We start from the raw sequence: 24,538 nt of genomic DNA on the forward strand, positions 1-24,538 counted from the left end.
GGTGTTCTCTGTACCATCACGTCTAGGAATGGGAGTTGGCTATCCTTTTCTTCTTCTCTCGTGAATCGGATTCCTGTGAGTGTGGCGTTGATGATCCGGTGTGTTTTTTCTATTTAGGGTGAGAGGGGAAAGATATAAAAGAGACCTCAGAGCAACGTTTTCACACAGAGAGTGGTATGTGTATGGAATGAGCTGCCAGAGGAAGTGGTGGAGGCTGGTACAATTGCAACATTTAAGAGGCATTTGGATGGGTATATGAATAGGAAGAGTTTGGAGGGATATGGGCCAGGCACTGGCAGGTGGGACTAGATTGGGTTGGGATATCTGGTCGGCATGGACGGGTTGGACCAAAAGTCCTGTTTCCATGCTAGACATCTCTATGACATGAAGGGCACTTTTTTTTACAGAGAGAGTGGCTTGTGTGTGGAAAGAACTGCTGGAGGAAATGATGGATGTGAGTACATTTATAACGTTTTAAAAACATTTGGATAAGTACATGAATAAGAAATGCTTGGAAAGATATGGGCCAAGTGCACGCAGATGGGACTAATTTAGTCTGGGATTATGATTGGCACATATGAGTTGGACTGAGGGGTCTGTTTCAGTGCTGTATCACTCTATGACTCTATGACATTAATAACAGCAAATTAGGCAGAGATGAATAGAAAGGAGATTTCCTTTTTGTTCACTTTTTTTATAACGGTTTTCTTTCTAATAGCACTGTAGATGGTGGAAAGAAAAGGTTGCTTGATTGAAGATTGAGAATCATTCCTTGGGATCACAAGGAATCTGTTTGTTGCTGAATTGGCCATGAGAACTTGGGGGCAGTTGGGCAGAGGGTGACACAATGAGGATGGGCATGGCAGGCAAGTAGTTTAGATGTGGAAACAGGCCCTTCAGCCCAACAAGTCCACATCAACCCTCCGAAGAGTAACCTGCCCGGACGCATTACCCTAAATTTACCCCCGATTAATGCACCTAACATTATGGGCAATTTAGCATGACTAATTCACCTAACTTGCACATCTTTGGATTGTGGGAAGGAACCCACACAGATACGGGGAGAATGTGCAAACTCCACACAGGCAGTCTCCTGAGGTAGGAATTGAACCCGGGACCCTGGCGCTGTGAGGCAGCCGTGCTAACCACTGAGCCACCGTGTCGAAGTTAGAAACATGACTGTGCAGAGTAGTTAACCATAAGGTGGCCCCTCTGGGTATACTGAGCTGCCAAGTCTGAATTGTACGGAAATTATGCTGAATGCCACATTGTCTCATGGGACCTTTAGACATTCTGGTTAAACACCCTTTCATCAAATCGAACTTTATGAGGCAACAACCTATAGTCAGTTACTCAAAAACCCATCCATAAATTCTTGGCAAGATCAATGTGGAAAGTCTCATTCAAAGCCAACCCCTCACCCACTTCTGACTACTGTCTGGTTAGTTACATTTGGCTTTTCATGGAATTTTTGAACTCAGTGTGTTGGCTAAACCCTCTTAGTTCTGAAAACGGAGTGTGGGGATGTTTCTCTGTGAAGCTGCTGAACTGGCAATACCCAGGGGCTTGCCTGAGCTGTTACTTCACCTCCTGCTCAGTCCATCATCAGAACTTATGCATGAGGAGATTATGGAAGCTGAAGACCATCAAATCTGAAGACTTTTCCCAGCTGCCATATTCACCAATGTGACCGTAGAATAGCATAGCACAGCAAGTGGCCATTCAGCCCATGAAGTCTGCCCTGGCTTTTTCAAAGACCAACCCTTGACTTTATCTCACTCTACTCCTCTCTCATGTAGCACCCCCAAATTTCTCACCTTCAAATATCTGTCCAACTCCCTTTTTGAAAACCAATTACAAATTAGCATCCATCATTTTGGAAAGTATGGTCCAAATCATAACACCTTCTCTCTGCTTCTTCTCCCAATGACTTTTGCTCTTTGTTAAAGACCCTGCTATCAATGGGAATGGTCTTTGATGACTTGCTCCATCATAGCAACTCATGACTTTCATAGAATCATAGAATTTAACAGTACAAAGGAGGCTATTTGACCCATTATGTCTGTACCAGCTCCTGAAAGAGCTACCCACTGTCTAGCCCTATCTCCATAGCTCTCTAAATTCATCACTTTCAATTATACATCCAATTCTCTTTTGAAACTTCCTATGGAATCCGCCTCCACCACTCTGCCAGGCAAAAATTCCAAATCCCGACAATTCTCTGAGTAAGAAAGTTTCTCTTCATCTCGCTTCTGGCTCGTTTGCTGACAATCTTAAAATTGTAACCCCTAGTTGCTGGATGATGAATTATGTAAACTCTGTCACTTACCTTCTCTGCTTGAACGCGAGAAAACCAGATGCTTAAGTCTCTCCACATACTACTGTCCCTCATTCTGTTAAATTGTCAGTGATTTTCTTTACCGCTGGTGTGGACAGAAGTCAAAAATAGGACAACACTTTGGGATCCAACGTGATCATGTGAAAGGTGGGAGGTTGTGATTCATTTGGTAAGGTCAGTGTCAATGCCGAAAGGAAGATTTCATATCAGGACCAGTTCTAAAATAAGTAGAATAAGCTCAGTTATGAAGATAGAGAGTGCCTGGGATGAGAAGGAGCACTCAGCAGATTTGGTAATAACTATGAAGAAAGAGAGGCAGTATTGGCATTGTGAGTCACACATGAAGAGTCCTCTACTTACCATCCACATGATCAACTTTCCTATCCTCCAGATGTACTATCTTCCATTTCTTTATCTTCCTAACTATCCTTCTCTCTCTCTGGGCTCCTTCTCCATCTATTCACAGACTCCTTCACTCCCATTCCCCCCTTTTCCGAACTACTATCAGTTCTGTAGAAGGTTCATAGAACTAGAAGTTCTGCAGAACTCAAAATGTTAACTCTGTTTCTTTTCCGCTGGATGCTGCCAGACTTGCTGAGTTTCTCCAACCATTACTGTTTTAGTTTCAGATTTCCAGCATCCACAGTTCTTTGTTTAAATTACCACAGAGAAGTTGTGTTGGACTTGAAATAACTCCTCAGAGGCCGATATCCTGTCACCAAGTCACCCTTTATTTACACATGGAGAGTCCTTGACACTGATCCACCTCCCTCAGAGTCAGCTCTCAGAATGAACAGAACCTCTGACTCACCTATTTATATCTGTCAGCCAGGGCTCCCTGATTGGACCAGGTTAACAGCCCGAATCTGGGAACTCATATGGAATCATCGTAGCATCCCTACAGTGTGGAAGTAAACCACTCGGCCCATCAACTCCACACCAACCCTCTTAAGAGCATCCCACTAGGACCCACCCCATCCCTGTAGCCCCGCATTTCCCATGGCTGACCCACCCAGCCTGCACATCCCTGGACTCTGTGGGCAATTTCCCACGGTCAGTCCACCTAACCTACTCATTCTTAGATTCTGGGAGGAAACTGGAGCACCCGAAGGAAACCCACACATATTCAATGATGGCCATCCAGCCAACCTCATTACAATTACTACAGCACTGAGGGCATTGACTCTGTTTCTCTCTTAGAGGATGCTGCTTGATTTCCAGAGGCTTTCCAGCACCTTCCGGTTTTATTTCAGATTTCCAGCAATTATGACATTCTGGTTTTTGTAGAATAAACCCAGTATTTGTTTTCCCACACAGGTCTTTGGCATTCGCCAGCTCAAATGACAAGCTGCTGAAGCAAACTCAATGGACAAACAAACCAACTCCTGCTTCTAATGATCTAATAATCCTCTATAATTCCTCTGCACGCTTTCCCAGACCAATCTTCCTGGAGTACCATCTCTTTAATGATACCTCTTCAAAATCCATTTGAACTAATTCTATATTTCAATAGGGCTTGTGCAAGGTGAGAGAAAGAAAAATAAAACTAACTTCCTCTTAAAAATCATTCAGGGTTTCATTTTTAGAGCTGTGCTTGGTTTCATAGTGCATTAATGATTTACTGGGGAAAATTCAGCCAAGTAAAAGTATTCATGTATGTGATAACATTGTCTGGCTAACACTCTTGATTAAATTTCCCCTGATGTAGCAAGGGAGATCAATCTATAGCTGGCTAGATAGAAATAATTTGAGTGTGGCTTCTAATAAAAATAAAATTAAGTCCTGCTTTTCGAACTTCACCACAGTAACCAAGATAGGGACAGTCAGTAACTTAGCCTCTCAAATGTTGAGGAATATCATATGTAGAGCACTGTCTGATTGCCTCTGTAGATTTCAAATAACATGTTTCAAATCTGATGAAAAACATTGCCAGCAGGGTATTTTTACTAAAAAGGATCGGAACTCGTCTTCAGGTTAAAACAGCAAAATTGATTTTCAATGCTTTTTCACATTGATATTACTACTCTGCTGTTTGGTCAAAAAACTAATATTGCAATGTTCGATCAAACACTGGTCCTGTATAATCATGTTGTTAGGCTTGTGTGTTGGTCTTTTGAACATCAGAGTATGGTATTAAACTTAACTTATTACTATTCTGCTTTCTAGTGCGATGTCAACTGACTGCATAAAATGATTTAAGGACTAACAGACTGTATGAAATCGCATGGTGTCAGCTTCTTCAGAAATGAGCCACGGAGTAAAGGAGAGAGGTTGTATTTCTTCCCCAGTCCACATTTCACTTTTCAGAAAGTGCTCTTATAAAATGCCTTTTTTATTCATTCATGGGATATAGGACAGCATTAATTGCCTGTCCTATATTGCCATTGAGAAGGTGGTGGTGAGCCGCCTTCTTGAACAACTGCAGTCCTATGCTTATTGATAATGGCAACACTGCACAGTAACTGAGCATGGGCAGAAGCACAGCTTAGCCGTCTACCTCTCACACCTCATTTCACCAACATCAACAGATCCTATGGTCACAACAATCTACAAGACGCACTGAAACAGCTCACGAACATCTACAGATGCTACAGTTACAATAACCTACAAGATGCACTGAATCAACTCATCATCTCACCAAAATCTACAGATGTTATATTCACAACAATCTACAAGAATGTCTGAATAAATTCAACATCTCACTGAAATTCACAGATGCTGCATCAACAGTAATCTATAAGATGCAGTGAATCAATTCATCATGGCTCCTTTGAAAGCACTTTCCAAGCCCGCAAGTTCTGCAACCTAGGAGGACAAAGGCAGCACCACCACCAACTTGAAGTATAAGCTAGGCACCATTTTGACTTGGAGCTATATTACCTTTCCTTCACTATTGCAACTCAAAATTCTGCAAGTTCCTTCCTAACTTCACTGTGGGTGTCCCAACATCCCAGTGCTGCAGTGGTTCAAGAAGGCAGCTCATCACCATCTTCACCCGGACAATTAGGGATGTACAATAAAGGCTGATCCAGTCTATGATTTGACTGGATTTGATTGATTTATTATACTGAAGTACAGTGAAAAGCTTTGTTTGCAAGCAGTATGGGCAAATCATAGTAAGCAAGGATGTACAGATCAGAAAGACTTAGACAGAGGCATACAAGTTACATTGTACAGGACATGGACTAAGCGAGAGTGACATTAGCAAGATCAGCATTATTTGAGGCTAGAGGATCCATTAATCAGTTTACTAACAGCCAGGAAGAAGCTTTTCCTGAAGCTGCTGGTGCATATGTTCAGGCTTTTATATCTTCTGCCTGATGAAAGAGGTTGTAGGAGATCATTACCAGGGTGCAATGGGTCCTTAATGATGTTGGCAGTCTTTTTACAGCAGCAAGCCATGTAAGTTGAGTCCATGGATGGAAGGTTGGCTTTTGTGATGGTCTAGGCTCTGTCCACATCCCAGGAATGAAGAGAAGAGAAAAGCAATTCATGGGTTATGACGGTAAATTTAGATAACAACAGTTGGGAGACAGCTAAGTGGAGCAAAATCATATACTTGATGGGCTGAACGGCCTGTTTACGTACCCTATGTTCAGTCTTATGCATCCTGAAATAATGTACAGTATAAAACTGTTGACTTCCTCTGAAATTTGTAACTCAACCCCAATGAGAAATATGAATCTGTGGCAAAGCATGACAAATAAACACCTTTTCAAAACGCGCAAGAATATTATAAAGGTAAATAAATCAATACAGACATTCTAAATATGATTAAATCCTGACTGGATATTAACTTTAAAATGAGTAGTGTTTATCAGATGAGAAATGCTGCCTCAAAGTTTGATGTGATGATTATATGGGGATTGCTGTGGCGTTTATTAAACATTTGAATTATAAAGCAAATGATTTTCAGATATATAAACTGATTTGGAAAATAAAGTTGCAGCAGTTGTTCATGAATCAGCATGTTAAATGTAAGCTAACAACTGGGAAGGCAGTGTTTGTCTGAGCTACTCTGGATAAGATGTTCTCCAGCTCATTCCCTGTGCCTGGTCCCACGTCTGCTCACAGACCTGTCTGCAGCTGCATTAGACTTGATGTCTCTGAGTCAAGAGGGGGAAACCAGTTTAGGGTTTTTCTTCCAGAGTGCACCCCTATGACCGCTGCAAACACTACATCTTCGATCATCGCTACTTTTCGATTTTTTTGTTTGCTTTCATTGTTGATTTGGAACTGTAAGTTGAAGTTAAGAATTGAACATTGAACTTTGAACGGCAGCTTGGTTTTAAGAGGAGAGAACAAAAGACTGATGATAACTATTGTGAACTGGCTTGGTAAGATAATGCAGGTTAATCTAAGGATACTGCAGTCATTTTAACACCAAGATGTCACTATGCTCAGGGACTGGCAGCGAGTTGGATGTGAAATTGGTCAATTGGTGCTAGCCAACAAACCACAGAGAATGCTGACAACTGACACAGATTGGGGTTGTGGGTAGGAGACAAGACGCAGTTTCATTTTAGAAATAGTTTATCTGTACTCCGCAAAAGTTGCATTCTCAATTTTTTCAAAAAAATTATCTTTGCTTAACTTATAAACTTGATGTCTAAGGTTTGCCATTTGTAAAGTCTGATTAGGAACAATTTAGCAATTTTGAGGGTCATTGAATGTTCTACCTTCACTGCATTGTCATTTTCCACAGAAAGCATTCTATCCAGATGCAGTAATGACCTGGTACTGCAACTGCACTGCCCAGGGCCGTCAGAAACTACAGAAAGTTGTGTGCACAGTCCAGGCCATCACTGAAGCCAACCTCCCATCCATGGAGTCCATTTACACTTCTCATTGCCACAGAAAGGCTGCCAACATCATCAATGACCCCTCACACCCCAGTAATGCTCTCTTCCAACCTCTTCCATTGGGCAAAAGATACAGAAGCTTGAACACACGGAGCAACAGGTTCAAGAACAGCTTCTTCCCCACTGTTATTAGACTGCTGAATGGACCTCTCCAATTTCAAGTAACGTTGACCTTGTGAAGGTTGATCTTGCTTTGTGCACCTCCTGTGCAGCCATAATCATGTATGGCTCACTCTCTCTAAGCCCCCCATGATTTGTAAGTCCTTGTTTACAATGATCTGCTGGTAGTGCTCGCAAAACGAAGCTTTTCACTGTACTAAGGTACACATGACTACAATAAATCAAATCAAGATTCCAGTGATAGCGAGGCTGATTGCGTTTGGCTTGCTTAACCCTGTGTCATCACACTATCCATACCTCCAGGACTACAACATGCAAATTAAAGCATGTATTTCCAGAACTATCTGGACATTAGGTAGAGGTGAAAACAAGGATTGCAGATGCCAGAAACCAAATCCTAGATGAGAGTGGTGCTGGAAAAGCACAACAGTTCAGGCAGCATCCGAGGAGCAGGGAAATTGATGTTTCGGGCAAAAGCCCTTCATCAGGAATTCATCAGAACCGTCGATTTTCCTGCTCCTCGGATGCTGCCTGAACTGTTGTGCTTTTCCAGCACCACTCTAATCCAGAACCACATTAGGTAGAGACCCAGCCATCTGAAAAGTCTGGATCAAATTGGTGCCATCAATATTGGGCATGATCCCCATTTTGACTGGAGTATATTTGGGATCTGCTTCCTTTTCTGACTTTGGTAGAGGTCACAATGCTGTGGGTCAGACTGGCATTGCGCCAAAGAAGAAGAACTTTGTATGTGTGACATGCTTGTATACTTGTCTCGACTTCTACAAAAGAAAAACAGTTTAACAACATTATTTTATTGATTTTCCTCTGAAGTTGATATCCTGCACATATAATTTAATGGATAATACTGAGCATTAACCTGAGCAGTGTAAAGTTCCAATGGATCTCAGCCACTTGGTCCAATGTTTCATGCTGAATGATACCCTTCTTAATAAAACACTCTGAAATAATTCATTCCCGTTCAGTTACAGAAATTAATTATAGAATTGTAAATCTAATCTGCCAAATGAGCAGTTTCAAATTGCAGCCTGTGGCAATACTAAAGCCAAGTACAGTTCAGGAAACAGTCTCAGCGACACACGTTCATTGCAACTGTGTGCAGTCCAGTCACATTACATGGTCAATTTTATGAGCACCATTCACCAATGTCTTTAGTCTAAGATTCTAGTCATAATTATGGTATTAACTGATGTTGTGAAATCTTATCAAAGATAACAAGGGTGTGATTAAAATATAGGCCAGCAAAGCTTGGAAAATCTCTGCCAATATGAAAGCATTACTCAGCATCTACAGAACAGAGATAGCCATTCAATCCAAATGGTCCAACCTGGTGTTTAAGTCCCCCTTGTCCCATGAAGTTCCTCACTTTCTTTCTTCCTCTCACCCTATCAACATGTCTTCCTATCCATTTCTCTGTAAATTTTTTTTATCCAGCTATCTGCCCTTAAGTATGTCTACGCTATCCAATACCCTTTGTTTCAGTGTTCCACAGAAGATCGGTGGGGGGGGGGTTGGATATGTTGCCTTGGAACACCAATAAAAGTGTACTCAGTGATGAATTAAGATGCAGTCACTTTACTTGGATAAGAATAAGGGAAGAGGAAAGAGCTCAAAAGACATCAAGGAAGAGATTGGCCAGGATCTGATTGAATGGAGGAGCAGGTTTGAAGGGCCGACTGGCCTCCTTCTGCCCCTAGTTTGAAGTCCTTCATAGGATGGTGTCACAATTTAAATCTTGCAAAAGTGAGGGAGTTAAATCTAACAACTCTGGAAAAGTTAACAGTGCAAAGGCTGGAATACTGCATAAATAACTTACCTCCCAATTCCCCAAAACTAGTCCACCATCACAAGTCAGGTGTATGATGCTATATCACCCACTTGCTCCATATCATCCTGAACAATGCAGCCTGCTTTGTTCTGAGGAAGGGTCACTGGACCCGAAACATTAACTCTGATTTCTCTTCACAGATGCTGCCAGACCTGCTGAGTTTTTCCAGCAACTTCTGTTCATGAAAGTAGCTTGCTTGATTGGCACCACATTCACAAGCATCCATTCCCTCCATCACCAATGCTCAGTAGCAGCTGTGTGCCCTACTACAAGATGCACTGCAGAAATTCACCAAAGATCCTTCAATAGCACCTTCCAAACCCACGACCACTTCCATCTCAAAGGACAAGGGAAGCAGATACATGGAAAGGCCATCACCTGGAAGTTCCACTCCCAGCCATTCACCATCTTGAACTGGAAATATATTACCACTCCTTCATTGTCATTGGTTCAAAATCCTAGAGTTCCCTCTCTAGAAACACTGTAGGTCTACCTACAGTACATGGACTGCAGCAATTCAAGAAGGCAGCTCATCACCATCTTCTCAAGGACAATTAGGGATGGGCAATAAATGCTGGCCCAGGTGGAGCCACCCACTCCACTCTGTGAGTGATTTTTTTAAAGAAGTATGTAATCTTTGGCACAGTTTAGAAATTATAAAGGATATCGAGAAGGGACCAAGTGTGGTAACCATGGAAGTAATGTATGCATTCAACCAAGAGAGTGACAGTGACTTCATCTTAGGTCAAGGAAATCATGGGCCAAGGTTTGGATTGACGATTGACTGAATTGGATTGAAACGTATCCTGAGTGATTTTGACAGAGTGCTTAAGGGAAGGATAATTCCTCTTACGGGAGGTCCTAGGCCTTGGAGCCACTGTTTAAAAATGAGGCAGGACATTTGGGCCCCAGAGAGAGAGTGAGTGCCTGAAAGTACCTTGGATGAGGTTGGCTCGGGATGCCTCAGCTCAACCACCTCCAAGTGCAGGCAATTAAACCGAGTCTTATCAATATTTAAGAAGGGCAACTGGGATTTGCAGAAATTAATTCCAACACAATGGGAACTGTTAATTGGTGATAGGCTTCCAGGATTGGCCAGGGTGCCAGACAGGACTATGGATGTTCTGTGCCTGAACGTGAATGAAGTCAAAGAACATCCTGTGAAGGAATTACATACATACACACACACACACACATACCACCACCACCACCATGCAATACACCATCCACACATTACAGACACACATACAATACTCAGACATAGCACATACACACACACATGCATACAACACATAGACATTGACACAGACACACATAACACACAAACACAAAACATATGCAGACACACACCAGACATATGCGCACACAAACAAGATATAGATACACGCATTACACACACACACAAGCATAACAGACACAGGCACACGCACTCAAGACATAGACACATAAACACGCACAGACACAACATGTACATACACTCAGACACAATACACAGACACTCATATACACCAAAAAACACACACATGGAAACACTCACAGCATGCACATACACATGACACTCACACAACTGTCTTCTCTATTTGATTATTTTTTATTGTAAGAAGGCCAAGTAGGTCTATTCATTGTAACACAGCCACTCAATCACCTTGCCTTACTGCCCCTGTGTGCTGCTCTCAATCTGAGAGTCCTCTAACTTCCTCCAGACCAGAGAACCCTCCTGGTACCAATGGCTGCGCATGGAACTCCTCTCCCTGCTAAGGTCAAAACTTGTAATTCAACAGAATAGGTTGGAGACATGGAACATGTTTTGGCTTATGTCTCAAACCCCTCCCCCACAAATGTGTCTCTTAAGGAGCTCCTCCTGCTTTGATCAATTTCGTCTTGGCAAAAGCAGCTACCTGAACCGAACTGAATTGAAGTAGAGCTCGCCACCTTAAATGGGAATGTAACTGAGAGAGAATTGATATTTGTATTCATTATAGCATATGGAAAATCTCCACAGTGTGGCAATGGTGGATTTTTGCATTAAAAAAATAACCTCATCATTACTTTTTCCTATGCTTGACTGGCTAGGTCGCAAGTGCATTGTAGCTTGTTTCATGCCCTGAAAGACCTGTTTTAAAATCAATATCTCATATGTGTGAGAGGAGAGACTGACGTCTTGGGCTATGCATAGAAAAACAGCCCAGATGTGCGACAATATTATTGAAATATTAATGGCTTATTGATCAAATTGGAGCTGAGTACACAAATGGAGAACAGCGCACTTCACCAGTGAGGTGAAATTACTATATTGTCCAAGCTCCACTAGATCTATACTCAGTCGATATTGTTCTAAATAACTGTCCCCAAGGCAAAACTCTGTGCTTCATGCTGGTCATACTTTTGTATTCAAAAACATAAGATAGTAGGGATTGACATTTGGGAAGAATAAATAGTTTTACTTGGAAAGTGAACCTTGTCACAGTGGCCTAGTAGTATTATCACTGGGCTATTAATCCATGGACCCAACTAATGCTTTGAGGACCCAGATTCAAATCCCACCACTGCAGATGATGGAATTGGAATTTAAGAAAAGTCTGGAATTAAGAGTCTAATGATGAACACAAATCCATTGCTGATTGTTTGGAAAAACACATCTAATTGACTAATTCCCTTTAAGGAAGGGAGCTACCATTCTTATCTAGTCTGGTTTTTAACTGACTCCAGACCCACAGCAGCATGGTTGACTTTTAACTGTCTTTGGGCAATTAGGGCTGAGTGATAAGTGCTGGCTTCTTCTCGTGAATAAGCAAAAGAAAAGCTGGTGTAAGGTTTGTGTGGAGTGTTGTTGGTGTGGTTTAGTATAACAGAAGGGTGTTTAATCAGCTTCAACAAACATTATCAGTTACCAGGGAATAATAAAATACACTCTGAATAGTAACCACAATGGGAAATTGGGAACTACTTCAGAATGGCAGCTCAGTGGTTAGCACTGCTGCCTCACAGCGCCAGGGAACTGGATTCAATTCCAGCCACGGGTGACTCTCTGTGTGGGGTTTGCACATTCTCCCCATGTCTGCGTGGGTTTGCTCCGGTTTCATCTCACAATCCAAAGATGTGCAGGTTTGGTCATGCTAAATTGCCCATAGTGTTCAGGAATGTATAGGATAGGTGCATTAATCATGGATAAATGTAGAGTAATAGGGTAGGGGAACGGCTAAGGTGGATTACTCTTTGGAGGGTTGGTGGGGACTCATGGGGCCAAATGGCCAGTTTCCACACAGTAGAGATTCTGTTCTATTCTACGCCAACAGGGGAAAGGCGTCAGAAATGTGAAGCTCAAAGGGATTTAGATGCCCTAGTTCAGGATTCTCTTAAGGTTAACATGCAGGTTCAGTCAACAGTTAGGAAGATTAATGTGATGTTAGCAATGTCTGTTTCAACCCAATGGTCACATCTGAAAGCCTAAAGATAGTAGCCCTTCATCTAGTCAAGGGAGGTAGCCAGGGAAACTGGTCTGTCCTCAGTCATCAAAGTTGGTAAGATGTCCTGAGTGAGGGCAGAAAGGGTTGGGGATTGGTTAGAGTGGATGAAAGCCATTAAGGGAGAATGTTGCTTGTGATTAAATGTGGCAAAGCATGGGGTTTTGGTGGGAGGTGGGTGCAAGGACGGAGTGAGGGTATGTGTGAGGTAACAGAGAGAAGATGGCAGGCACCTACGTTTGCGAAGCGCCGAAAGGTCATTATTGCAAGTTCCAAGGACAAGGAGGCTATTTCAAACTTGGCTGGCATTGCTTGTTGTAGCACATAGCTGGAGTTCACAATGGCACTCATGGGGTGAACAGGACTTCCCAACACCAGCGAGCATTCAGACTGCTGCTGAACAGTGCGCGAGCACACCATGGAGGTGTGGCATGTACTTAATGGAGCTAGAAAGCATCCACAAAACTCCCTGAAATTGACACTTTGCCAAACCTGGGGAGAATTCAGTCCAAGGTCACCATCTCTGAGACTAGCTCTTGGTCACAGATTTTAAATTCCAACATATTTGTTCCCCAAATATAAGTACTTCCAAGCAAACTAGCATCTGGAGCAGATGGGATTTAAACCTGGGGTTTCCCGACCCAAAGGTAGGGACACAACCACTGCGCCACAAGAATCACCAAATGTAAAGTTTATCAATTGTACTTAAACACCAGCACCTGAGATTTGATCCATTGTGTCCCAATGTCTGGACCCATTTTCTGAATGAGTATCAACCCATTTTTCAATGACAATTGTCAGTGAATAACCGAGAAACACCGAGCAAATCCAAACATTCGAGATTTTTAATTATGCTAACTGTGAATGCTTCCATCAGTTTACGGCTGATTGAGAAGTTCATCACAACAATTTTCAATACCCTGACTCAAAGGGGAAATTAATATTTATTAAGAGGGGTGGGTGCTGACTGGTTGGCAAAGGCACTGTCAAAGAATTATAGAACCCCTACAATGCAGAAAAATACCATTCAACCCATCAACCCTGCACCGACCATCCGAATAGCACCACGCCTTATCCCCCATAACCCTGCATTTCCCATGGCTAATACACCTAACCTACACATCCCTGGACACTATGGGCAATTTAGCATGGCCAATCCACCTATCCTGCATATTTTCAGACTGTGAGAGGATACAGGAGCACCCAGCAGAAACCCATGCAGAATAGGGCAGACATACAAACTCCGTACAGCCAATCACCCAAAGCTGGAATCAAGCCTGGGTTTCTGGCACTGTGAGGCAGCAGTGGTAACCACTGAGTCACTGTGCTGTATCATTCGCATCATTAGAGAATTGTTACTCTTGCGAATTGTCCTGCTAATTTCAAGTCAGAAAGCTTGGAAAAAGACGTGACTTTGTTGCGGCATTATTTACTTTCCATACTACTAACTGACTGTTAGTCCATTTAGATTCAAATATTTCTGAAGTTGTCCATAATTTGTATACTGTGAATGAGAACCATTCCCTAAAATAATTTGGTTTTGTATTAGTAGGCTGCACTGCTGAATGACAACAACAATTAAAGTTCATATAGAACCCTTCCCAAGTGTTAGCAAAGGAATTTTAACAGTACACAGACACAATAAGCCAAGTGATGGAAAGCTTGGTCAAAAAGTAAGTTTGAAGAAGGGGCTTATTGGAAGGCATTGACACAGAGACTAGCTCCAAAACGGCAGGCCAGCCCCAGGTGGGACAGAGGAAGTGTCTCAGGGATACCTTCAAGGCCTCACTGGGGAAGTGCAGCATTCCCACAGATACCTGGGAGTCACTGGCCCCAGACTGTCCTAAAGTGGGGAAGGAACATTCGGGAAGGCGTCGAGCACCTCGAGACTTGCCGTCGGGAAAAATCTGAAGCCGGGGGAGGGGGGACAGTGTAAGGAGCACGCTGCCCCACCAGCACCCCACTCACCCACCTCCTTCCCGTGAGCACCATCTGCCCCCAGTGTAACAGAGTCTGGGGTAGCTGCCCCCTACAGACTCACCCTGAGGGTGGGAGAAAGTCATCCCCGTCTGTGAGGGGCCGCAGTTGAATGAATAACACAGAGTTGTTGAGAATTAGGGAGAAAATTCCAGAGCTTAGGGCTATTGAATATTTCCTGTATCTCAGAGCAATGAAATGCCCTTCGTTATGAAGTGAGCAACAGTTTTAGTGACAAAAAGGATGGCACTGGAAAAACAAAGCAGGTCAGACAGCATCTGAGGAGCAGGAGGGCGATGTTTTGGGCATAAGCCCTTCATCAGGTCATTCCTGATGAAGGGGTCATGCCCAAAATGTCGATTCTGCTGCTCCTCAGATGCTGCCTGACCTGCTTTGTTTTTCCAGCACCACACATTTTGACTCTGATCTCCAGTATCTGCAGTACTCACTTTCTCCTAACAGTATTAGTAAAATGAATTTTAAAATACCTTCGCTGTCACAAAATGTTCGTTGCTCTTCATTTTCTCATAGCTTTTGCGGAGCCTGTTTTCTTTGCTCAGAATCCACACCCAGATATAGCCAATCAAGTACAGAGAGCTACTCTCATTGTCAAAAAGAGTGCAATTGAATATTATTGACAGGTGAAGATGCAACATCATATGGCAGAGTGGTGAAAATCTGAATTAATGGAAAGCAAAGATCACAGGGATAATAAGAATGGAGGAGATGATATAGTTAGGGAAGGAGGTGAGGCCATGAAGGGATTTGGAGATATAGCTGAGAATTCTAAAATGGAATTGTTTTCTGCTCTGCCCTCAGCACTGCGTTGTGGCCATTACTACACTTTCTCCTTTGACAATTCAACTCTTTCTGAATTTGTCAGAAAGATGGTTGAAAATGCGACACAAAGTCAATGCTCAGGCATTTCCATCTTGTACCACTTGCTATCTCTTAATTTTTAATCACTCGATGATGGCCTAGATGACCTTCCATCTTAAATATCACGTGTCGGAATATTTTATATCACCACTTGACAGTAGATGGTGACAAGCACATGTTAATTTCTCTTGGGGATTTTCTATTCAATGCAAATACTGTCCCAGCAAGCCTGCATAATAATAATAAAGTATTCTCTCTACATATTTTACGTGGATCACAAAGTTTCATAATATTTTCAGATTCACTAAAATCTAATGAGTCACTTCCAAACTACAGTCCCTCAAGGGTTCATTATTGGTGATGTAATCTTATTTGAGTTCAGCACGCAGTTGGCTAGGATCGATTAAGCATATCAGGGAAAATTATCCTTACCCCAACACGTTAAGTGTTCATTACTGAGTGCATATTTCAAGCTTCCTATCAACATAAAAGTCACATTTTACATTTTACAACAATATGCGAACCTTTTTTGCAATTACATCAGATTATTCAGAGAAGTATGCTTTTTTTATGGTTGTTATCTTGTTGGTTCACCTTCCAGCAATCCAAAATTACAGCTAATGCTAGTGTCAAGAACAGCTATAAGCTGCATTCGAAAAGCAATCATAATGAGAAATTGACCTGCAGGTGTTCACTTCTCAAATAGATAAAGAACTTGCATTTATTTAGCACCACTCACAATCTCAAAGCTGATCCCAAAGCTCTCCGCACACCCAGAATGTTGGCCCTAAGTGTAGCCACTATTGCAATGTAGGAAGTCAATTTGCTCACAGGAAGCTCGCAATGAAAACTAATGGCCAGATAATCTGTTTAATGAGGTAGCAAGTTCCACTTAATACCGAATCAAACATACGCAGGAAAATTTCCATGTTGTCAAGACAAGGGCAATGTTGGAGCTGTACCGGAGTATCTTGGGTGGGCCATAGCCAATTCTGGAGCACAATATTCAGTGTAAATGCCAGTATGCTGTCACAGCACGTAGCCTTTGTGATATGCAGTGCATTCAGCTGTTTCTTGGTATCACATGGAGCAAATCTAATTGGCTGAAGACTGGCATCTCTGATGCTGGGGACCCCAAAAGGAGGCTGAGATGGATCATCCACATGGCACTTGGCAGAAGATAATGCAAATGTATCAGCCTTATCTTTTCATTGATGTGCTGTATTCTTCTAACATTGTATGTGAGAACATTTGTGGAGCCTCCTCCTCGAATGAGTTGTTTCATTGCCCACCATCATTTAGAACTGGATGTGGCAGGACGCAGAGTTGTGTTCTGATCCACTCATTATGGCATTACTGTCTATCCTGCCTATCACTTGCTGCTTACTCTGTTTGGGTTAGGGTTAGGGTTAAGGTTAAGGTTAGGGTTAGGGTTAGTATTAAGGTAAGAATTAAGGTTAGGATTAGGACTATGGTTAGGTTTAATGTTAGGGTTAGGATTAGGGTTACGGTTAGAGTTAGGATTAGGGTTAGGGTTAGAGTTAGGATCAGGGTGAGGGTTAGTGTTAGTTTTAGGGTTAGGGTTAAGGTTACGGTTAGGGTTAGGGTTAGTGTTAGAGTTAGGATTAGGGCTATGGTTCGGGTTAGTGTTAAGATTAGGATTAGGATTAGGCTTTGGGTTAGCTTTCACCTTCGCTTTAGGATTAGGATTAGGAGTAGGATTAGGGTTAGGTTTAGGGTTCTGGTTAGGATTAGGGTTAGCCTTAGGGTTAGAGTTAGGGTTAGGGTTAGCTTCACCTCTGTGTTATAGCTTCACCAATCTCACACCTCATGTTTAGGTGCAGTGATCCTCTTGGCATATACTCCTGCATTGTCCATTGCACCAGGCTTAATGGAATATTAGAATGGAGGATGTAGCTGAGCCATGTGCTTGCAGATTGTGTTGACATACAATTCTGCTGGTGCTCAAGGCCCACAGGGCTTCTTGGATATTCAGTTTTGAGATGCCAGTTTGAAATCAGTCCCATGTAGCATGCTGCTAGTGTCACACAACCCGATGGAGGGTATCACAGTGTGAAGGCAGGAATTCATCTCCAAAAGGACTGTCAGTGGGAGCGAGGCCAGATATACTCTTCCTGCTTGTAGCTTCCCTCAGCTTCTATCCAGGCTCGGTCTAACAGCTATGTTCTTTATTTCTCCCTTCAGCTCAGTCTGTAGTGAAGCTACTTGATGACTCTTGATGATGGAGATTAAAGACCACATTCCGAATTCTCTGTGTCATTGCTGCCCTCTGTACACCCTTCAAGTTGACTTCAATATAGAATACCCATCATCAGCTGAGGTAAGTGCATAACATGGTATTAAGCAGGAGATTTACTTGTCCATATTTGGCCTGATGCCATTGGCTTTTATGAGTTCTGGAGTTAATGTTGAGGACTTTGACAGTATACCAACTGCACTGTCACCTCTGCAGGGACAGGACATACCTGGATATGGTGACATGAATGTGTGGGACTTTGTCTACAGGGTACGATTCTACAAGAATGGCTATGTCAGACTATCCCTTGACCAATCTATAAGGCACCTCGCCCAATGTTGGCATGATCTCCCTGATGTTAGTACCACCACACAGGGTCAAGCGAGTTGTATTTACCTTTGTCTTTTCCATATTGGTGCTGTGTGATTTCAAATCTGTTAAGTATGACTGTTCTTTGGAACCTTTTACAGCGAACTGAAGAATTGGATTTGAAATGTTAAAACTACTTCTCTCTCGACAGATGCTATCAGGTGCTGAATTCTTCCAACAATTTCTATGTTTAACTCAGATCTCCAGCACCCAAAGTATTTTGCATTTTCTTCTGTTTGTGTAACTTGGGTTGTGTAACTGAGTTTGAGCTTATTAAAAGATGCAAGTGGAAGACTATTACACATTATCATATCTATTTTATATTGTGACATGCTATTATTATGAAAGAAAGCCATTATGAAGAAGACACTGTAACTCTCCCTCTAACATAATGCTTTCTAAATTGTTTCCCACCTGCCAAAAGAAATGGTAGAGGCTGGTGCAATTACAACATTTAAAAGCATCTGGATAGGTGCATGACTAGGAAGGATTTAGATGGATATGTACCAAATGCTGGCAAACGGGACTAGATTAATTTAGTATATCTGGTCGGCATGGATGAGTTAGACCAAAGGGTTTGTTTCTGTGCTGTATGGCTGTACGATTCTGTACCATGGACAGTAAAGGACCACGTTGTATTTCGTATGTTAATGCTGTTCCCACACATTCCGAAGTATTGCAGTGTGATCAACTAGTACATCATTTTTGGAGTTGCGAAATGGCATGGTGTAACCATGCACAGAGACTTGATAAAAGAACGTAGTATAGGCATTTGAGATCTCTGGTTATGTTCTACTAGTGCGCTCGCAACACTGTACCCTAGAACTGGCTCACTCCAACATAAAAGAGATCAGCTAACCAAGGAGAAATCCTTCATTTTTGGTGGTGGTATGTATAATATCAATATATTAAGTTTACAGCACAGACGTTGACCCTTTGTCTTCAAATACAGAAATAGCTAGAAAAACTCATCAGGTCTGGCCACACCTGAGGAGAGAGAAACAGAGTCCAAAACTAAAGGACATAGGTTTAAGGTGAGAGGAGAAAGATTTAAAAGGGACCTGAGAAGTAACTTTCTCATGCAGAGGGTGGTGCGTGTATGGAATGAGCTGCCAGAGGAAGTGGTGGAGGCTAGTACAAATACAATATTTAAAAGGCATCTGGATGGGTATATGAATAGAAACGGTTTAGAGGGATATGGGCCAAATTGTGGCAAATGGAACTACATCAGTTTAAGATATCTGGTCAGCATGGACAAGTTGGACCGAAGGGTCTGTTTCCGTGCTGTACCTCTCTATGACTCCATCTCCTTTTTCTCTATCTCTGTCTTCTGACACTTGCTCTGCTCCTTTGCCCCTGGTTGCCTCTTGCTGCCTGTCGCTGTCCCAGGCTTTCTGCGATCTTTCTGCACTTGCCTGTGACTTTCTCTCCCACTCTGCCAGAGTTCCTTTCTTTCTGTTTGTTCACCTCTAAGTCTCTTTGTATGGCTGTCACACTCTTTGCACATTGCAGTGTCTATCTCAAGGAGATTTTGGAAATCAATCCTTTTCTTGAAACAAACAAGAAGCCTTTTTATTTTCTTTAATTCAGGTAAATTAAATCCGATCTGAAGCAGACAGCTGTAGTGGAAGCAGTGAGAGCTGGAGCATGAATAAGATAATGTGATAACCGAAAAGCGACCAGATCTACATAATCATCTGCAATGCTGGAAAAAAACAGTCTATCAGAAATAAACCTGATTTACATATCATTGTTCAACTGCCACTTCAAGCAGAGGCTACTGAAGATAATGATTTTGCAAAGCAGTTTATGCAATATGTTAGTACAAAGAGGAAAATATAGAATAAAAATAGAAATTGCTGGAGAAACTCAGCAAGTCCTGTTGCATCTGTGGAGAGAGAAAGCAGAGTTAACGTTTGGAGTCCAGTCACCCTTCTTCAGAATCTTGTTCGATGTTCTAAAGTAATAAACCATTGAACTGAAGCATTAACTCTGTTTCTCTCTCTGTGAATGCTGGCAGAGTTGCTGAGTTTCTCCAGCAATTTCTCTGTTTATTTTAAATTTCCTGAACCTGCAGTTCTTTGTTTTCTTTTTAGGGAGATGTATAGGTGGTAATCTGAAGTAAAATTTGTAATTTTTTTTTTTAAAACTCCCCTATTAGTTCTCATACTGCCATTACAATTATTTCCTCTTAATCATATTTTCTATACGTTATTAAACTTCCTAATAAGTCTTTTCTGTCCTTAACTAGAATATACACGAGTTCGCTTCTATTCTAGGCAAGAGAAGCTGGCAATCAGAAGGTGGGAGATAACTAGAGCAGGCAGACAGTTCTCTGATAGAGATGATGTTAGAATCATAGAATCTCTACAGTGCAGATAGAGATCACTCATGTCATGGAGTCTGCACAAACCCTCCGAAAAGCATCCCACCCAGACCCATCTCAACCCCGTATCCTAACCCACCCAGCCAGCACATTCCTGGACACTGTGGGCAATTTAGATTAGATTAGATTACTTACAGCGTGGAAACAGGCCCTTCGGGCCAACAAGTTCACACCGACCCGCAACCCACCCAGACCCATTCCCCTACACCTAACACTATGGGCAATTTAGCATGGCCAATTCATCTAACCTGCACATCTTTGGACTGTGGGAGGAAACCGGAGCACCTGGGGGAAACGCACGCAGACACGGGGAGAACGTGCAAACTCCACACAGACTGTCGCCAGGGGTGGGAATTGAACCCAGGTCCCTGGCGCTGTGAGGCAACAGTACTAACCACTGTGCCACTGTGCCACCCACGGCCAATGACTGTGGGAGGAAACCAGGGCACTCAGATGCCCACATAGCCACAGGGAGAACCTCCACAAGGATAGTTACCCGATGCTGGAATCGAACCCAGGTCCCTGGTACTACAGGGAGGCAGTGCTAACTACTGAGCCACTGCACTGCCTCACGCAAGAGATTACTGTCTATTCTTCTGAGATCCAAGCAGTCCTGAGCACCCTGATTTTAATTGCTTCACCAATGGTAGCCAAGTCTTCAGCTCCGTAGGCTCTAAACCCGGAAATGTTGTTCCTGAGCCTCCCTTTCATCCTTTACTAAGATGGTGGTGGAGTAGAGCTTTGGGGCCCGGAGCTTGTACGCTCCTTTCGCTTCCTATTTGTTACATTTCTGTTTTTCTCTCTCTCTCTTTTCAGTTTATTTTTTATTCTGTTTCATTTTACTTACCTCTTGTTGAAGAGCTCACTGACAGCCACGGCATCAGTGGAGGGGAGTGAGCACAGTACAGACTCGAGTGGGCACAGCAGGGCAGGCCCATGACCCAGGTGACGTCAGAGGCAAGTGTTGTTTCTGACAAGGTGTGACACAGAGCTGCTGCTGCAATGGAGAGGCATTGGAACTACTGGCAGCATTGGCATCCAGTGCATAATCCTGGAGCAGCAGCAGAGTCGGGTTTGGACCCAGAGGGAGACCAGCAGTGGCTGCATCAGTAAGGTGGGCCCGAAGCAGTGTCATGGTGGCGATGGAGTCAGGTTTGGGCTGATGCGGTACCTAGCAGAGTTGGTGGTGTCTGCACTGGCGAGGTTCAGTGAGGACTCATAGTGATGAGGGTGTAGGTGGAGGCAACTTGGCATCGAAGAGTGAGCAACTTTCTCTCCAACAGCAATGGCAGCAAAGAGGTCTCATGCCTGGCCACAAGGCCCAAGGCCAATGGTGGAGCACTTAATAAGAAGGACTGTAAAGTGGAACACTTTTTCCTTATTTCCTTAGTTTTACGCCCTTATATTCTATGTTATGGTTTAGTTTTCTATGTTATAAGATGGCACCAAAGTGTGGCAATGCTATGCAACACTTCTCCACTGTATTGTATAACAAGAGACACATGGCAATAAATAAATACATAACTAGATAGATAGATAGATAGATAGATAGATAGATAGATAGATAGATAGATAAAGAAAGAAAGAAAGAAAGAAAGAAAGAAAGAAAGAAAGAAAGAAAGAAAGAAAGAAGAGAAAAAAATTGGCATTGGAGGAGGCCCAGGACCTGCATGTCATTGGCAGAGTGGGAGGGGGAGTTGAAGTGGTCGTCCACAGGGACAAATCCTAGCCACCTGATGTCTAGATGAAGAATGCCTCATCTTCCTCCTGAGGACCATCCAACCACATGGAATCAATGTCGATTTCACCAGATTCCTCATCTCCCTTTCCCCCACCTCAACCTAAATCCAACCTTCCAACTCAGCACCACCATCTTGAACTGTCCTACCTGTCCATCTTTCTTCCCACTTATCCGCTCCACCCTATCATCATCACCCACCACCTTCATCTACCTGCCGCATTCCAAGCTACCATTCCCCCCAGCCCCACCTCCCGCTTCTACTTATCTCTCAGCCCCCTTGCCCCTCCCCCACATTCCTGATAAAGGGCTTATGCTTGAAACGTTGACTCTCCTGCTCCTCAGATGCTGCCTGACCGGCTGTGCTTTCCAAGTGCCACATTTTGACTCTGATCTCCAGCTTCTGCAGTCTTCACTTTCTCTTTTAAGGTTCTCAGCCAGTTATAGTTGTATCATGCTCTTACTTAACTTGGACATAGCAACTGCAACATTTGCAATGTGTTTGTGAAGTGCATTGGGAAGGTTTATTGTAATGAAAGCAATATATACATTTGTACATGATAATACCTTCATTTTTCTGAGCATGTGAGTCATTTGCTCATCTTCTCTCACTTACGAATATACTCCATTATAGTGAGTTTGGAGAAAATTGAAGTTTTGGGTGTAGGTTTGCTCGCTGAACAGGAAGGTTCATTTCCAGATGTTTCGTTACTCTACTAGGTAATATCTTCAGTGGGCCTCAGGCAAAGCAATGCTGAAAATTTCTGCTTTCTATTTATATGTTTGGGTTTCTTTGAATAGAAAAGCAGAATTTTCAGCATTGCTTCACCTGATGTCCACTGAAGATGTTACCTAGTAGAGTAACGAAACGTCTGGAAATGAACCTTCCTGCTCAGCGAGCAAACCTACATCCAATACTCCATTATACAATGATATTAATTGAAAATAAACTTGGGCTGTCAAGTGGCAGCCACACAAATGACAAGCAATGACCACATCCAATACGAGACAATCTAATCACCACCCCTTGATGTTCAATAGTGTTGCCATCACTGAATCCCTCACTTCCAACATCCTTGGGGTTACTATTGACCATAAACCCAACTGGACTTGTCACTGGTGACACAAACAGGTCAGAAGTTAGAAATACTGTGGTGAGGTATTCTGTGGTCAGGTGAATATACTGTGGGCAGGTGAATCTACTGTCTCCCAAAGCCCATCCACAATCTACAAGGCTCAAGTCAGGAGTGTGATGAAGCACTCCCCACTTGCCTGGATGGGTGCAGCACCAACAACACTCAGGAAGCTTAACACCATCCAGGACAAAGCAGCCCGCTTGATTGTCACCACATCCACAAGCTTCCACTTCTACCATCAATGCTCAGTAGCAGCAGTGTGCACTACAGAAATTCATCAAAGATCCTTAAACAGCACCTTCCACGACCACTTCCACCTAGAGGGGCAAGGACAGCAGATGTATTGCAACACCACCAACTGCAAGTTCCCCTCCAAGCCACTCACCATCCTAACTTTGCATGTCATTTGTGTGGCTGCCACTTGACAGCCCAAGTTTATTTTCAATTAATATCACCATTCCTTCATGTTACTGGATCCCAGAATTCCTTCCCTAATGGCATTGTGAGTCAACCCACAGCAGGTAGACTGCAGTTGGTTCAAGAAGGCAGCTCACCACCATAGTCTCAAAGACAATAAGATGCTGGCCAGCCGGTAATGCCCACATTCCATGAATGAATTTAAAAAATTCATTTCCTTCGTGTTTTTAAAATTATATTGAACATCAGTAATAAATTCCCGAGGTTAGTCAGATATTGATTTAACTAATTTGCCTATTTTACTTGATTCCCTATACATTTAAAGTTGGCATTCCTATTCAAGGTAATATGATCATTCAACAAAGGAATTCTTAATTGAGATCATTAATACATTTCACACCAAACAGCAATTTCCAGCAGCATTCTAATGGGGTTCTCCTGGTCACAGTTTCTTAAGTGCAGCTACTAGCATTGATAACTAGTATTACTGTTTGTATAACCTCTCCTATTAATTATCTAATTTACGATACTCTACCAGACAAGATATTTAGCTGTAAATCCCTTGCTGAGCACCTTGTCAAATGTTTTCTGAAAGTCAATTGTTTAATGTCAATCACATTGCCTTTGTCATCTAACTCTGTTGCGTCTTCATAACATTCCAATAAATTTGTTCGGCATGGTCGCCTTTTCATGAAGCTCGGAATATGATTTATTGCTTGTGCTCTTGCTAGATATCAGGAATTGTT

The sequence above is a fragment of the Chiloscyllium plagiosum genome, chromosome 40, assembly GCF_004010195.1.
Source record: "Chiloscyllium plagiosum isolate BGI_BamShark_2017 chromosome 40, ASM401019v2, whole genome shotgun sequence".
Lineage (NCBI taxonomy): Eukaryota > Metazoa > Chordata > Chondrichthyes > Orectolobiformes > Hemiscylliidae > Chiloscyllium > Chiloscyllium plagiosum.